General features: G+C 41.9%; 2 long non-coding RNA genes across 2 annotated transcripts; both read left to right on the forward strand.

Moving 5' to 3' along the window:
• Positions 1 to 7,823: 7,823 nt before the first annotated feature.
• Positions 7,824 to 10,700, forward strand: LOC133718341 (uncharacterized). The gene is made up of 3 exons (XR_009850261.1): positions 7,824 to 8,736; positions 9,412 to 9,487; positions 10,421 to 10,700. It is a non-coding gene; the product is annotated as an uncharacterized LOC133718341 (long non-coding RNA).
• Positions 10,701 to 12,660: 1,960 nt separating this feature from the next.
• On the forward strand, positions 12,661 to 15,051 carry LOC133714137 (uncharacterized). Its single transcript, XR_009848473.1, has 3 exons — positions 12,661 to 12,874; positions 13,429 to 13,505; positions 15,021 to 15,051. It is a non-coding gene; the product is annotated as an uncharacterized LOC133714137 (long non-coding RNA).
• Positions 15,052 to 18,035: the final 2,984 nt, after the last annotated feature.

Below are 18,035 nucleotides of genomic sequence, written 5' to 3' on the forward strand. Positions count from 1 at the left end.
TTAGGATGATTGTATCCTTCCATATCCCTGGACAACCAGTGTTTCATTACCGTTGTCTGAAGTCCGACATTACCATGAGGGCAGGGATTTTGGCACATATTGAGTCTGGGAGTAGTATTTCTGAGATTACAGGGATTCCTGTAGTTTCAGAATATGCTGATGTGTTTAAGGAGATACCAGGGTTACCTCCAAAAAGGGTAATGGACTTCTCCATTGAGGTGATACCAGGTACTGCCCCGATATCAAAAGCACCCTATCGGATGGCTCCAGCTGAACTTCAGGAGCTGAAGGTTCAGATTGATGGATTGCTGGCTCAAGGGTTCATCCAGGCTAGTGTATCTCCTTGGGGTGCACCAGTGCTGTTTGTGAAAAAGAAGGATAATTCACTCCGATTATGTGTGGATTATCGGCAACTGAATAAGGTAACCATCAAGAACAGGTACCCTTTACCTAGGATTGATGACTTATTCGATCAACTTAAGGAGGCTACGGTGTTCTCAAAGATTGATTTGAGATCTGGATATCACCACTTAAGGGTGAAGGATGAAGATGTTCCAAAGACGGCGTTCAGGACAAGGTATGGACATTTTGAGTTCCTTGTCATGCCTTTTGGTCTAACTAATGCACCTGCAGCATTCATGGACTTGATGAACCGCACATTCAGTCTTTACTTGGATCAATTTGTGGTAGTGTTCGTTGACGACATCTTGATATATTCAAGGTCATCAGATGAGCATGAGAAGCATTTGAGAATTGTGCTACAGACGTTGAGAAAGAATAAATTGTTTGCCAAGTTTGAGAAGTGCGATTTCTGGCAGAAGGAAGTCAAGTTCCTTGGTCATGTGGTTTCGAAGGATGGAGTTTCTGTGGATCCTTCGAAGGTTGAAGCAGTGATGAGTTGGAGCCGCCCTACCACTGTTACAGAAATACGTAGCTTCCTCGGATTGGCAGGTTACTACAGGCGCTTCATTGAGGGGTTTTCTAGTATCGCTTCAGCTTTGACTAAGTTGACACGGAAGGACACTCAGTTTTTATGGACGGATGAGTGTGAGAAGGCTTTCAACGAGCTAAAGACCAGGTTGACTACAGCACCAGTGTTGACTATTCCTACTAGTGGTGGTGGTTTAGTTATCTACAGTGATGCATCTCATCAGGGTTTGGGGTGTGTATTGATGCAGAATGGTTGTGTTGTTGCTTATGGCTCTAGACAACTGAAGGTTCATGAGCGGAATTACCCCACTCATGATCTAGAGCTAGCTGCAGTGGTGTTTGCCTTGAAGATTTGGAGACACTATCTGTATGGCGAGAAGTTCGAACTCTTTTCTGATCATAAGAGTTTGAAGTATCTATTCTCTCAAAAGGAGTTGAACATGAGACAGAGAAGGTGGATGGAGCTCATAAAGGACTATGACTTCACCTTAGAGTACCATCCCGGAAAGGCCAATGTAGTGGCGGATGCCTTGAGTAGGAGACCGAGGGGTATTATTGCTTCTGCCATGATTCAAGAGTGGCTCATGTTGGAGACTGCATCTGAGTTTGACCTTGTAACATCAGTGGGAAAACAAGGGATCTTCCTTGGTAGTATTTCTGTGCAGCCTACTTTGATTTCAAGGATTATTCAGGGTCAAGCGCAGGATGTGTTCTCACGTGCAAGGTTGACAGAATTAGTTGCAGATTTGATAGATGATTGTCCTTCTGAGTGGACAGTTGGACCTGATGGTGGTTTGAGGTTGAGATCGAGACTGTGTGTTCCGGATTGTGATGAGCTCAAGGGAGAGATCCTTCGGGAAGCACATCGATCTCGATACACTGTACATCCGGGGAGTACCAAGATGTATAAGGACCTACGGAGGCAGTTCTGGTGGAATGGAATGAAGAGAGATGTGGCAGAGTATGTGTCCAGGTGTCTTACCTGTCAACAGGTAAAGGCAGAGCATCAGAGACCCGCAGGTATGTTGAAGCCATTACCTATTCCCGTGTGGAAGTGGGAGCGGATCTCTATGGACTTTGTGACTGGATTGCCTAGGTCCAGACAAAGCCATGATGCAGTATGGGTGATTGTGGACCGGTTGACGAAGTCGGCACACTTTCTTCCTGTGTCGAAGACATACTCGGGTGATACTTTGTGTAAGTTGTACGTCAACATGATAGTAAGACTTCATGGGGTACCGGTATCAATTGTTTCTGATCGAGATGCCCGTTTCACTTCAGATTTCTGGGTTGGGTTCCAAAAGGCTTTTGGAACTTCCTTGGATATGAGTACAGCTTTTCATCCACAGACTGTTGGACAGACGGAGAGGGTGAACCAGGTGATGGAAGATATGCTTCGAGCTTGTGTCTTGGACTTCAAGGGAAGTTGGGAGGATCATCTGCCGTTGATTGAGTTTGCCTACAACAATAGTTATCACTCTAGTATCGGGATGGCACCATATGAGGCTCTTTATGGTAGGCCATGTAGAACTCCTGTCTGTTGGGCTGAAGTAGGAGATAGAGCATTCTTGGGCCCCGAGATCGTTCAGGAGACTACCGAAAAGATCACTACTATTCGGGATAGGATCCGAATAGCACAAAGTAGACAGAAGAGTTATGCAGACTTGAAGAGAAGACCAGTTGAGTTCGAGACGGGTGATTACGTGTTCTTGAAAGTCTCACCTATGAAAGGTGTGGTGAGATTTGGTAAGAAGGGGAAGTTGGCACCAAGATATGTTGGACCTTTTGAGATTCTAGAAAGAGTCGGAGACTTGGCATATCGACTTGCCTTACCTATTAGCATGTCTGGTGTACACAACGTCTTCCATGTATCAATGCTTAGGAAGTACATCAGAGATGGAACTCATGTGATTGATCATGGTACTATTGAGGTAAATACAGATGTGACCTTTGTGGTTGAACCAGTTCGTATCTTAGATAGGTCTACGAAGAGGCTTCGAAGGAAGGAGGTGGACTTAGTCAAAGTATTGTGGAGTCACCATGATGAGGGTGATGCATCATGGGAGTTAGAGTCAGACATGAGGAAAAAGTATCCACAGCTTTTTGTCGACGAGCGTGCTTGAATTTCGGGACGAAATTCCTTTAAGGGGGGTAGATTGTAATAACCTCGATTTTCAATCGAGCAAAACTTGGCGGCAGTTTTATTCAATGAAGTATTCATTTCGATTTGGTAGAAAATAAAATTACGTCAAATCTCAATTGTTAATTTCGTAGCAAGGATTAATCAAATTTCCCCTACATTAATAATCAAATCCTATATTTCTGGTTTTAACACAAAGTAGTGGCAATCACTTTGTTAAAAAAAAAAATGGAGGCGTGCTATGTGTTTCAAGCATTAAGTAAAGTAGTGCGACACTAGTTTGCTTTTTATTATACAATTGTATAGGATTGGTGGTATACCAGCTTTGGAGGAAGAAGAACAAAAAAATCCATTTTTTCTCTCGTTCTCTCTTTCTGCCGAAACAACACCAGAAAAAGTCTGAAGATTTTCTCCAAGCTTGTTCTCGCTCCACAGGCCTTCGATCGACCCCAGACCACGTTCCACAGCTTCACCTTGATCTTGCACAGCTGCAGGAGGCAGCCTTGCGCCTCAGAACGGTCGGAAACGGCGGCGGAAGTCCGGTTAGTTTAAGCCTGTTTTAGTTCCAAGCTCGATAACTCGTGTTTCCGGCCACCGTTCCTTGTAAAACTTCATCCTCGTGCTTGCCTCAACCCCCTGAAGCCCCCAGAAGCAGCCTTGCACGGCGGCGCATCCCGTAGCAGCAACTACAAGTCAACCCCGCCAAGAACGAAACCGGAGCTATCGATCCAAATATCTCGAGCTACAGGACGTATTTTTGAGTGATTCTTGAACCAGTGAGCTCACCTTGAAGTTCTGAAAAACTCTCCAGAAGGAATCGAAGCGTTTCGTTGAAGTTTTTACGTCGAAACTCAAGCTCGCCGGATTCTGGAATTTTTCCGACCACCGAAGCTTTCGATCGGTATATCTCGAGCTACAGACCATATTTTTCTGTGATTCTTGAACCAATGAGTTCTCCTTGAGTTTCTTAACAACTCTCTAGAAGGGATCGAAGCCCGAAATTGACGTTTTGACGTCGAAATCCAGCCTTGACGGATTCTGCAAATTTCGCCGGATTCTGGAAATTTTCCGGCCACCTCGACTGTTTTAGGTAATTTCAACCACTTCCGTTCATTTTCAGCTTACATGGTAGTTATGAAAGTTGTTAAGCATGATGAGAGGAAGAGGAGCAGCCCGGCCCCGACACCATTGGCGGTGGTCGGCGGCGGCTCTGCCACTAACTCCGGCGGCCCTTTCCGGCCACCTCCGGGGGTCAAAAATATAGTTTCTGTACATTTTTAGATTCTACATTTCAATACGATCATTTCGACATATTATACGCAATTTTTGGATATCGTATGATTAAGTTATGAATTTTACGATTTCGATCGATTTCGATCGTTCGATTTGTGATCTGTGAAGATCGGACCATCCGATGGACTTGTAGTTTTGATATGTTGATCTTATGACTGTCCCAGTGGCTTTGTGTGGTCATGGGCGAAGATCCGACCGTTGGATCTTCGTATAATTGTGAAATAGTGATTCGGAAGGCGATTCGTGAGAATCTAACCGTCGGATTTTCGTATAATTTTGAGGAGATGTTTGTTAGAGTGATTCAAGAAGATCTGACCGTTGGATCTTCGTGATAATTTTGGAGGATGATCCTAAGGGCGATCCGTGAGGATCCGACCGTTGGATCATCATATAAATTCGATCTGACCGTTGGATCATCATTAAATTAGAATCCGACCGTTGGATTTCCGTATATGTGTGGTTTATGAATGTTTGCTAAGTTAAGATCGTATCTGACTAGGTGATTGACGGTTTAAGTTGGTGGACGATTGTGGATCGTATTTTGAGCTGTTAAGAAGACGCAGCGGGATTAGAGGTGAGTAAACCTCACATGGTTCATATTACGAACCGAATATAATTAATTGATTTTTTTTGTCGTAATTGTGTGGAAATTGTTTATGAAATAAAGATTTGTTTTGAAATAATATGAACTTGATCAACTACGGTTCATAGGGCTGCGGCTCACAGGTAAGAAAATGAATTTAAGTATAAAATGAATTTATTGCTGTAATGCGTGTGAACTATAGTTGGTATTAATAGGCATTCCTGTGCGAATGTCTATGTATATATATTATTTACGTGAAATAATATGTATTGTTGGAATTGTGAAATATTATGTGTTGTTGGAGTTGTGAAATAATATGTATCGTTAGAGTTGTGTTGAGTTTATTGTTGAAAAGCAACATATTGTGAGAGATGTGGAGTTTATTGTTGAGAAACAATATACAGTGAGGTGTTGAGTCTTATTGTTGAGGAACAATAAATTGTTGTGATCTGTGGAGATCAATAGGTCACGGGGTGACCATGGCATACTATCAGCGACCCACGCTCTCGCGCCGGGTAGGTGGAACTGATAGTATTAAATCGTGAACCACGCTCTCGCGCCGGGTAGGTGGAAACGATCAGTTAGAGCTCTAGTCTGTCTGCCAAATGTTGAGTGATCTTATGAGGAAAATTGAGAGTAACTCATAAGTGTATATATATATATATATATGAGAGTGAGAAAGTGAAGTGGTTTTGTGGTGGTCGTTGTGATTGTGATGTTCTACTTCTATACTTGAGTTAAAGGAAATGTATTTTAATAAATCAACAGTTCATTCTTGTTTACTCATACTAGCTGTCAAAAGCTTACCGGGTTTGGTGTTGTTGCAATCCCGGTACACTATTCAAATTGTGTAGCGGGTACTACTACAGGTCAAGAGAATCAGGAAGGTGATCGAGCTGCGTAGGGTAGCTGCAAGGGTGTTATTCTGATTTTCTATTGTGAGGTTTGTTATGCTCATTTAGAGCTTTACAATTTTACTTGTGAGAGTGAATTTGTAATAATAAACTCGAGGTCTTCGAGACTTTATGTTTGAGTGGCGAGTGGTGTGTTTGTTCTGAGAAAAAAAATTCAGAACGTTTATTTGATTTAGTTCTTAAATTCATGTTTCGGATTTGAATTTGTTATTCAAAATTCGGGGCGTGACAGTAATCTTGCCCCCAAGTATCCTTGTCGGTTGGCGAAGCATGATCTTTAATTGAAATTTTGGAGATGAAGATGAGCATAGATTGGCTTTCTCGCCAACTACCATGTCATAGAACATGGTGTCTCCAGAATAAGCCACGAATTGGCTTTTGCATTTGACCACTTGTTGGTCTGAATTCTCATGATCAAGAGCCTCAAAGAACTTGAACTCCTGCATATGATTTTTGGAACCAATAATCAAATTGTAATTATCATCTCCGCATCAAGATCATATTTAGAGCCACCAAAGTTTGATGAATTGATCTCTTCTTCAAAAATAGGCATATCAAATATTTGTTTGCCTCTATATTCTTTCCAGGCATCATATTGAGACGCCTCTACAGATTGTTTAGTATCATATATAAATTTCTTTTGCAAGAAATTTGGAGCTGGATAATTGTAAACAAAAGTTAACTTGTATTGATGATACTCGAATTTACAGTCGCGAAGGACAAATTTGCCACTAGAATAATTGTTCTGGCCATTATTGCAAGATGGCTTCTCAAGACCACAACTTAATCATAATTAAGTTGGGCATGATTTTGATCATCTTCACCATGACGTCCAGTAGCATGGCCAATGCTAAATTGATGATAATAAGGTGGGCCATGCCTTAATTGATAGTTAAGTGTTTCATGGTCATGCTGACGTTTAGCAGCAATAGTACTAAAATCATAATTAAATTGATTATGCATCTGCTTCTGGTTATCAAGGGCGTGAACATGGGCAATATCTTGCCCCCCCCTCCCCCCATGCATCTGACCAGTATCCACGTATTAGGCTTGATCAGTGGAGAAATCAGATATCTGTTCGGAGACAATTTTCTTGTCAGAAGAACAATCTTGTTGATCCTCTTCTCCATATGCAGCCTCTATGTAAAGCTGTGATTCACCAGTGAGACCCTTATGTTGATTGCCACTTATAGGCAATTCAGTCTCAGAAACAACCTCTTCGCGTCCAGGTTCTTGACGTTCCAATTTTCCTTGATGCGAACTGACTTGAGTAGCCAAGCTGGAACCTCCCTTGCGCAAGGTTGTGAACTCCGATGAGGTCTGCTTGTGCTGGGTCGTAACGACATTCACAAGCTACTGGTGGTTTTCTTTAGCTTGGCGTGTACTGCCCTCCATCCGCCTTTGAGTCTCTTGATCCATTCACTGGAACATCTCGAGAGTAGGTCGTTTAGACTCCTCGTATGATAGGCTCGAATGTTCCCAGAAGTTCTCAATGTTGGCCTGCATGATGACCAACTTTTCTTCAATGCTTGCATTCTCTGGGATGGGGAGAGGAACGTACTCATCATCTGCAGCAGCAGCGTCACCAGCCGGGCTATTGGCCGTCTTGCCTGTCTACGAGTCTAGAGAAGAGTTCGTAGACACTTCTTCCTTAGAAAGACCACGACAAGCATCACTTTTATGCGGCTTGTAACTGGAGGTCTTGCGCTTTGGGAAGTTTAGGAATTTGCACTTCTTCTTGAGAAAGACTGGCATGACTTCAAGAATTTTTTTTGGTAAAGATTTTCCTCTGGCATCCCAATGATGGTGAACACAAAAAGACACTAGTGCAGTCCCACTGGGCGTGCCAAAATGTTTGGCTCCAAAACCAGTCTGGATAGCAAACTGTCTCTTTTGAGTGCGCGAGCGTGCCAACACCTTGTGGTGTAGTCGTCGGGGCGTCTTGTAATACCCGAAAAATTCAAGTTAATTTCCGATGACGTTTTGGAAATGATTTCGTGGTCGTGGACACGAGTACGAAGCTTAGAGGAGTGTGGAATTAGTTCGAACGATTTTATTTTGAAAACTGAACGTTTTAGGGGGGTCAAAGGAGTTGACTTTTTATACATTGGGAAATTGGGAAAACTTCCTTCATGAAAGTTGTAGAGCGCGTCGATACGAGTTCGTGGACATATGGAACGTAATATTCGGAGTTCGTATGAATAAGTTACGAATATTTGAAAATTGGGATTTTCTATAAATATGAAAAAAAAATCCGAATATTGCAAATGAGGACAGAATTTCTGGAACTCCAGAAATTTCTCCCCATTTCTCTCCCGAGCCCAGCCGCGACCCCCTCCCTTCGTCACCTTCGTTCTTCCTCATCCGGCCACCGATTGATGTGAAACAAAGTGGGTTTTTCTGGTCTCGACCCCCTTCACGAGTTTGTAGAAGAAATCGAAGTGAAATACGAGCTGTATGAGGCTCTACAAGGTCGAGAAGAGAGCCTCGTCGGAGACGAAATCGCTCTTCCCCACTTTTTCTGGGCTCTACTTTGTCTGGCCATATCTTCCTCTACAGGCCTCCGATCGACCTGATTCCAAAAGCAATTTTTCTCACCGTGAAGTTTTCTACAACTTTCCAGAAGACATCGACTTGAGATAACCATCGTGGTGGCCGCTAGAAGACCGAGAAGCCGCACAGCCGAGCTGGAAATCGTCTTCCTTCGCCACCTTGGTTCTCCCAGCTCCGGCCACTATAGCTCGAGTTCTTTGAGGGCTTTTCTAGCCCAGAGGAAGTAGAAGCTATCCCCAAGAAGGCTTGCAGCGATTTAATCCGGGGTGATCGAATTTTGAAGATTGGGAAACTAGGGTTCTTCGGGTTTCAAAACTTGCGAGGTAAAATTCTACTTTTTGGCTTATAATCTGACTTTGGTGTAGTTATGAAAAGTGAAATTGGAGTTGAGTTGAAGGACTTTGATGTTGGGAGTTTTGTCTAATTTTGACTTTGGATGGGTGGCGGTGCCGCCACTGTGATGGTGGTTTCCGGCGACCTCCGGACACCCCAAGGACAGTTTCTGTCCATTTTTGTGTTCTACGTGTCGATACGATCGTTTGCATATATAATTCATAATTTTTGGATATCGTATGATGAAGTTATGAATTTTTAAGTTTCGATCGATTTCGATCGTTAGATTTGTGATATGTGAAGTTAGGACCGTCAGATGGACTTGTAGTTTTGATACGATGATCTTATGACTGTCCCAGTGGCTTTGTGTGGTCATGGGCGAAGATCCGACCGTTGGATCTTCGTATAAATGCAAAACGGTGATTAGGGAGGCGATTCGTGAGAATCCGTCCGTCGGATTTTTGTATAAATTTGTGAAGATGTTAGTAAGGACGATTCAGGAAGATCTGACCGTTGGATCTTCGTGATGATTTTTGGGGGGTGATCCTAAAGGCGATCCGTGAGGATCCGACCGTTGGATCATCATTTAATTTCGATCCGACCGTTGGATTGTCGTTTGAGTATGTTTTTGAGCTATTGGCTAAGTTAAGGTCATGTGTGATTAGGTGATTGACGGTCTCCCTTGGGTGAACGATTTCGGTGTGTATTGTGTTGAATTGAAGACGCAGCGGGAATATCGAGGTGAGTAAATCGCACATGGTTCATTCACGAACCGAAATTCGGTGATTTTATTTAATTGAGAAATTGTGGAAATTGTTTTACGAAAATAAATATTTGTTTTAAATTATATGGACTTGATCGACTACGGTCCATAGGTAAGTAAAATGTATTTAAACTATAAAAATGAATTTCTAGATTTTATTGCATGTGAACTATAGTTGGTATTAGTGGTCACTCTTGTGTGGGTGACTACGTATATATATATTTACGTGGAATATATATTGGATGGTGTGATTTACTGAGTTATATTTTGAGCATTACCCTTGGAATATGTGATTTATCTTAGATGTTGTGTTGTCTATGATAATGGGTAATTGAGTAAAGTGCGATAGTTGAGTCGTTGAGATGAATTAAATGAGGAGTCGAGTGAATTGAGAAAAGCAGTCATTCGTAAGGTGAACCTTGGCCCAGGTGACACTTTACGATACAGTTAGAGCTCTAGTCTGTCTGCCATCATACTGCTTGGGGGATAAACGAGTTATCATATGCCCTTGGGTATGACATGACATACTGAATGGGGTGATTAATATAATTAATCATAAGCCTGTAAGTATGATATACTGAATGGGGTGATTAATCTAATTAATCATAAGCCTGTAAGTATAATATACTGCATGGGATGATTTATATAAATAAATCATAAGCCTGTGAGTATATATTGAGTAAACAGTTGTTTGTTTTTGAGTAGTCATGTTGAGATGTGAGTTGATTGATGCTTGAAGTGACATTGTACACTTCAATTATTATGCAAAGAAAATACTTGAGTTAAATTTATGCATGAGTTGATTTGGTTACTTTAAATCGTGCAATCCTTTCATTTACTCATACGAGCTTTGCAAAAAGCTTACCGGGTTTGTATTGTTGCAATCCCGGTACACTATTCAAACGGTGTAGCGGGTAATCCTGCAGGTCAGGAGAATCAGGGCGGTGATCGAGCGGGTTAGAGTATTTGTTATAGTTTTACAGCATTTGTAATAGTGAGGTGAGTTAAGCTCATTGAGCCTTACAATTTGATTTAGTGAGAGTGTGTTGTAATAATTAACTTGAGGATTTGATTTATTGTAATATTGAGAGGTGTGAAGTGTGGTTGTTTGTGAGAAAAAAATTCAGGACGTTTATTCTATTAAGTTGTATAATTCATGTTTCGGATTTGGATTTGTTATTCAAAATCCGGGGCGTGACACGTCTCTTGACCTGACTTCTTAATCAAACGCTGTGGACGAGGAGAGCACCAACCTCGTCACTAGGTTCTTTTCTCTGCCTTTCGGAAAATGACTTCTTGCCTTACGGGTAAAGACTTCTGGTGTGATCTCTTGCGTCACCGAGTCGATACTTAGTGTTGTAGACTAAGTAGAGCAATCACCGGGAAGTAGGAGAAAACACGGGTTTGCTAAAGCGTGACTTTAGCTTCTCTGGGTTGTGAGAGCATTACTCTTGCTTCGTTGGTTTCAATTAAGTTGAAGGTAGGTTGCTCCGGAGAAACTTTGATAATCTGAGAGATTAGTTGATTGAGAGGTGTTGTTTTCTATATCGTCTTTAGCCTCTATATATATAGGCTGTAGATTCTCCTTCCTAATAGGAATTAAATACTATATTTTGGGCCACAGTTACCAAATGAAAACACTTATTAGTTTTGGTAACATATCGTAGGCAATAAGAAATTGCCTTTGTCGTAGCAATATTCTAGGCAAGGTTAATTGCCTCTTGGTAACCAAATCTTTGGATATGCACATACTGCATGTATAATAAGATCATGTACACATCCCTTGTTTAATTGTAATAAAGGATAACTATATCCTTCCATATATGTTGCACGTTCAACACACTACTTAATTGCATGGGATACCTTTGATTGCTTGCATGACCCACATCTACTATTCCTTCCTTAATTATCTCACCATGCATGAGCAATTATACATACACGATATATATATTCCTTGCTTATTGCCATCAATGATGATTGATTCCTTAATCAATAAGAGCCCATGCTTGCACGTCCACATCCTTCCCTCCTGCTCAATCTTGGTAAGCAAACCAACTATCCTTAATTATCGCTTATCATTATTGAACCTAATCAACAAGTTTTGCTTATTCTTCAAAAAAATGAGAGCTCTCGCTCTCTCCTCTTTGCAGCGGCTAACCCTAGGGTTTCGCCGTTCAATTTTCTTCGATTGCGGCGATGGTCGTGGTCCTTGGCTGTCAAGTTTTTTGGACTCGAGAATCTCCCCTCTTCAACCTTCGGGTTGCTGCACCCTAGTCTTGTAATACCCCGAAAAATCCAAATTAAATTCCGTGGATTTTTAGAAATGATTTCACGATAGTGGGAGCAAGTACGAGGCTCGGAGAAGTTGTGGAATTAGTTCGAACGATTAATTTTCGAAAAAACGAACGTTATTTAGGGGTTCGCGAAAGTTGACTTTTTATACGTTCAAAATTTGGGAAAACTTCCTTCGTGAAAGTTGTAGAGCTCGGCGATACGATCTCGTGCATATGTGGAACGCAATATTCGGAGTTCGTATGAATTAATTATAATTTTTCGAAAAAGTTTCCAGTTTTGTATAAAGCTTCCATTTTCGGAAATTCCAAAAAAAAAATATTTTCTTTTTCCATTTTGGAAACTCAGTTCTCTTTTTCTCTCTCTCGAGCCGCGTCGGCCTCTTCCCTTCGCCGGCGTCTATCTTCCTCTTCCGGCCATCTCTGGACGAGAAACCACGTCCAGCAGCTTCGCCTCACTCCTCTGAAGCCATCTGTGGCAGCCTTGCATGGCGGCGCGGCCTGTACAAGCGGCGGGGAGCTCGACCCGGTTTGATGTCGATTTTGAGTCAACGCCGATATCTCGAGTTTCCGCCCACCAATCTTCAAGATTCTTGGCTTGTTGAACTTGCCTCAACCTTCTGATCATCCTCCGAGAAGGATCGCACTTGGGGTGAACGTTTTCACGTTCGTCGGAGCTCGCCTCGATTTAGATCGAAAATCACCTTTTGATCCGTATATCTCGAGCTACAGACCATCATGTCTTGTGATTATTGAGCTGGTGAACTCATATTAAAGTTCTGAACAACTTTCATGAAGGGATCGAAGCGAGAAATTGAAGTTTTTACGTCGGAATTCAAGCTCACCGGATTCTGGAAATTTTCCGGCCACCGACGCTTTCGATCAAGATATCTCGAGCTGTAGAGCTTCGTTTTGAGTGATTCTTGAACCAGTGAGTTCGTCTTTAAGTTCTGAACAAGTCTCCTGAAGGAATCGAAGCGAAAGGAGGACATTTTTACGTTGATCGGAGCTTCGCCAGTTTCTGCAAATTCTCGCCGGTTTCTGGAAAAATTCCGGCCACCTCGACTGTTTTAGGTAATTTCAACCACTTCCGGTCATTTTCAGCTTACATGGTAGTTATGAAAATTGTTAAGCATGATGAGAGGAAGAAGAGCAGCCCGGCCCCGACACCATTGGCGGTGGTCGGCGGCGGCTCTGCCACTAACTCCGGCGGCCCTTTCCGGCCACCTCCGTGGATCAAAAATATGGTTTCTGTACATTTTCAGATTCTATATTTCAATACGATCATTTTGGTATATTACACGTAATTTTTGGATATCGTATGATTAAGTTATGAATTTTTAAGTTTCGATCGATTTCGATCGTTCGATTTGTGATCTGTGAAGATCAGACCGTCTGATGGAATTGTAGATTTGATATGTTGATCGTATGACTGTCCCGATGACTTTGTGTGGTCACGGACGAAGATCCGACCGTTGGATCTTCGTATAATTGAGAAATGGTGATTCGGGAGGCGATTTGTGAGAATCCATCCGTCGGATTTTTATATAAGTTAGAATCCGACCGTCAGATTCCCGTATATGTGTGCTTTTGAGTTGTTGGCTAAGTTAAGATCATTATTGGATTAGGTGATCGATGGATTTATTTGGCGGACGATTCGTGAGATTGTTAATTGAGCTGTTAAGAAGACGCAGCTGGATCAGAGGTGAGTAAACCTCACGTGGTTCATATTACGAACCGAATAAATTTAATTACTTTATTTTGTCGTAATTGTGTGAAAATATTTATGAAATAAATATTTGTTTTAAATCATATGGGCTTGATCAACTACGGTCCATAGGTAAGTAAAATGTATTTAAACTATAAAAATGAATTTCACGATTTTATTGTGTGGACTATAGTTGGTATTAGTGATTATCCCTGAGCGGATAATTACGTATATATATATTTATGTGGAATATATATATGGATGGTGTGGCATTGTGGTATGTGGATTATTGAATTGAATATTTACATATGTCGGAAACATATATGTATTGGTAGAATTGTTGTGATGCAAACAATGTTTGTGAGTGAGTTCATATATTGTTTTTGGGTATGACTTTTCGGGAAACAATATGTCGTGGGAAATGGTATTTCTATTGTTTTGAAAAGTGTTTGAGGATTTGGGGAGTTGCAGGTTGTGATTTCTCCTTTTGGGTTGGGAAACATTTCAGGTCCGGTATGACCATTTTAAATGTTTTAATCTGACGACCGGTGGTCTGAGGATTTGAGAGTCACAGGTTGTGATTTCTCCGTTTGATTTGTTTTAACATTTTGGGTCCAGTGCGACTCGCTTAAATGTTTTGATCTAAGGGTCAGGTTGGCCTAAAGATCCGGGGTTTGCAGGTTGCATCCTCAGGCAATATATCGTAATTACGACTTTGGCCCGGTTAGTGATTTCGATCAGTTAGAGCTCTAGTCTGTCTGCCAACGTGTCCAGGTTGGACCGGATTTTCATAATGATTTGTTAGGTTAACATTTCCTATGATTTTGTCACGATGTGACTTGTAAGAGTCCTTTTGGTAAAAGGTGTTGAGTTTTGGATGGATTTATTAGTGTGAGTTGATGATGTTTTTAATTAATTTCCTTGTTAATTCTTTTGTTTAAATTTCTATTCTTTTTCTCTTTTCTTCTTTTTCGGTTATATTGTTTATTATCTCTATTTATTTCCTTGATCATTTCTATGGTTCGATTTCCCGTTTATTTCTCGTTTTCATTTTATTGTTTGTTTTTAATGTAATCTCCTGAACTAAATTATATGCAGGGATTACTATGACTTCTGATTTTATGCGTGTTGGTTATTTCCTGAATTAATTTTCTATGCATGATTAATGTTCTTATTAGTTTAATTGGGAAGTGCAGTGATGGATGAGACTTGTAGAAAGTTGAGAAATATTATTCCGTATAGTGGGGATAAAGACATCTTGTTAAGAGTAGAGATGAGTGATTCATTTGATTTCTTTGTGTGTGATTTCAAATGATTTGGAGTTAATGATTTTGGTGATCGATTATCGAGATTGTGGTTTTCTTTGTGGATGTTGAAATTGTTGGTTGTTACTTGAGTTAAAAGTACTGTGTTATAATAAATCAACCATTCTTTCTTTTACTCATACTGGCTGTCAAAAGCTTACCGGGTTTTGTGTTGTTGCAATCCCGGTACACTATTCAAACGGTGTAGCGGATAATCCTACAGGACTGGAGAATTCAGGAATGTGATCGAACCGTGTAGAGTAGCTGCTTTGTAATACTCTGATTTTCAGTTGTGAGGTTTGTTATGCTCATTAGAGCTTTACAATTTACTTTGTACGAGTGAGTTGTAATAATTAACTCGAGGTCTTCGAGTTTTGAATTTGAGCGTGAGTGGCGAGGTTGTTTCTGAGAAAAAAAAATTCAGAACGTTTATTTGTTTAAGTTGTTTAATTCATGTTTCGGATTTGAATTTGTTATTCAAAATTCGGGGCGTGACAAGTCTCGTCTTTTTGCAGATGGGATTCAACCCCTTTGGGCTTTGCTCGTGCTGCACTCTGTTTCAAGGATGGTGATGAAAGACAGCGCCATGATCTGGTGGATCCAAACCAAACTTGGGATCCCGGGTCTATCAGTTTTGAGTCTGAATCCCTTCGATTTGGGAGGAGATGGCTTCTGGGTGCTGCTGCAGGGATTCAGCGGTGGATGGTTGTAATGCATCCGGATCCTCTCCGGCGGCGATTAGTGATTGGTGGTTGGAGGATTTACCGCTGTAATTCCCGATCGGAGCAGAGGCCAAATTCGAGGGGGGTTGACGTCGCGTTATTCCTACGTTGGTTGGAGTCTAAACGTTCAGATCATCTTCGATCTAGTCTGCCCTATGTTATGCCGACGGCGCGACAATCTGCCTTGGCGGAGTGGCGGTCAGTCTCGGCGGGGAGGCAGTGCGACTCGGCGGCGTGGTGGTGTGTCTCAGGATGTGTGCGAAGCCGCTCGGGTGCCCAGATCCTATGGGCTGGATCTTGGTCAATGGGCTTTTTCAATTGGGCCTGGATCTTGATCATGTCTGTTTTGGCAAACTTGTTTTTGGAAGCGGGTCGGATTTGGATCCGTATTTGGGACCCAGGTCGTCCTCAATTCTGGATCTTGAATCCGAGACAACTGCTCATTTTGATCTGGTATTGGTTCTGGTTCTTGGGAGTTCGTTTGCTAATTCTCGAGTTTTTGACACCCTCGGTTACTTTCGAACTCCGAGTGAGCGAATCACCTCCCTTAGGTGTTCGTATCACTGGTTAAAGTTACGGTTACTATTACATTTACACTGCTCGAGTGACATATGCAGTGCAGCGATGTCAGTCGGCATCAAGTCACATGGTTACCTGGTTACCTTTCCTTCTCGATGTGTTTGTGCATCTAGTTATGATTTATTGTTTTTTCTTTATTATAGATGCATTTGTGCATCTCTTTATGTTTTATTGCTTTTTTTCGATGTTTTATGCATCGCTCCATGTACTCTTCAGTTTCAATTAATATAGTTTGTCGTCCTTCCTTCAAAAAAAAAAAAAAAACTATCCTTAATAATCAAATATTTGATAATTAATAGTAAATCAAGGAATATTCAGATTTGCTTCAAGATTGCTTGGACTCTAAGTAGGCTTTATTTAGCCTCTAAACAATATATTTCGAACTTATCGAAAATATATAGCTTGAGCCACCGATATTGGCCCCGATTTTCTCCAAGTCACGCCTTGTCAGAAAAAATGTTAATTTTGGGTTCAAACAAATACGGAATCAGACCTTAATAGATAATCATCATTGATCCAACTATACTTTTCCCTACTATGTCCTTAATTTGGAGGGTTATTATCAATGCAGCTTTCCCAGACCTTGGGATCATTTCCAAGTTCCTCAGTCCTTCCTAAACAATAATATATTTGCACTTAAAACCTGCTCCAAAGCCACTCATAAGGATCCAATGGCCCTTCTGACTGTGGTTTGGCTTTCATGTATCTGAAAGCATACCAAAACCAGCAGATAAGGTGTTACCAAATTGGTAAAGCACCATTTTGGATACCGAATTGACGGATACTATCCTCATTAATTAGAGGAGGGGCCATGCTGCAACCAAGTTTGGATTGTCCCATATGGCTGGAGGAGGGGCCAGATTGGCTGGATCCCATACTCCAAATTTATGTTTCTGCTTCCTATTGTTGAACTTTCAAGTTTTTTTTTTTTTTTTTTTTGAATAAAGGGCTGGTGCGGCTGCCCTCAAGCCTTGATTAATGAAACTGTCGAATACAAGAGGGGGACATTGAGCCTAAACCCCTGATTACAATAAGCATCTAAAGTATTTTTCGAAATAATATCAGAAATCTCTACAGGAGACTTGTATTCTAACAAGCACCAACTAGCAAAGAGTGCACAAATAGCTACTCCATTTGCTTTAACATAGCAGTGACACAGCGGAAAGATAACTCGATATGTAACCCGATTACAACATAGCATAATTACCAGCTTTAGCACAGCTTTCCCCCTATGTTTCTGCTGGAGAATAGCTCTGGCGACATTTAGTTTCATCTTACCACTAGGAGGGTGCGACCATTTGGGAACTCGCCACCTAACTAGGGTAAACCAGACACACAAAAGGTGCAGTCCGGGACTAAGCCCACGTCGCCCTGCCCTAAACTGACAGGGACTTATTACTGGCATATAGCCACCATTACCTACTAAAGACCAACAACAATAAAACATACAGTAAATAAAATAAAGGGAATTTGGGCCCAGAGCCCAAAACCCAGTCAGCCCAACCAAAGAGGAAAACCGAGCAGCTTGCCACCGTCCAGCACACCAGATCCACGCCGTCCTACTACCGACGGCCATCCTCCCACATCGAGCGAACTCTAGCAGCCCCTCCATCCTTCCATCCTCCCCAACACACCTGTAAGCATCGCCGCCACTCCCATCCGCTCCTCTGCACCTGAAGGTTCCAAGCGACACAGACCAGATCGAATCCCTCCGATCCTATCTGATCCCCTCAGATCCAGCCTTCACACCTTTGGGCGACGCCGCCTCTTGCTGACCGCCTTCCGGTCGTGGGGAGATCGAGCCCAGCCCCACACTCAAGCCACCGAGCCCGCAAGCACCGCCACCTCGCGTTTTGGTCAGCGAAACCACCACGCAGCCTCCTCTCTGACGGGATTGATTCTGTGGACAACCACCGGCCACC

Source organism: Rosa rugosa, chromosome 6 (genome assembly GCF_958449725.1).
Source record: "Rosa rugosa chromosome 6, drRosRugo1.1, whole genome shotgun sequence".
NCBI classification, from domain to species: domain Eukaryota; kingdom Viridiplantae; phylum Streptophyta; class Magnoliopsida; order Rosales; family Rosaceae; genus Rosa; species Rosa rugosa.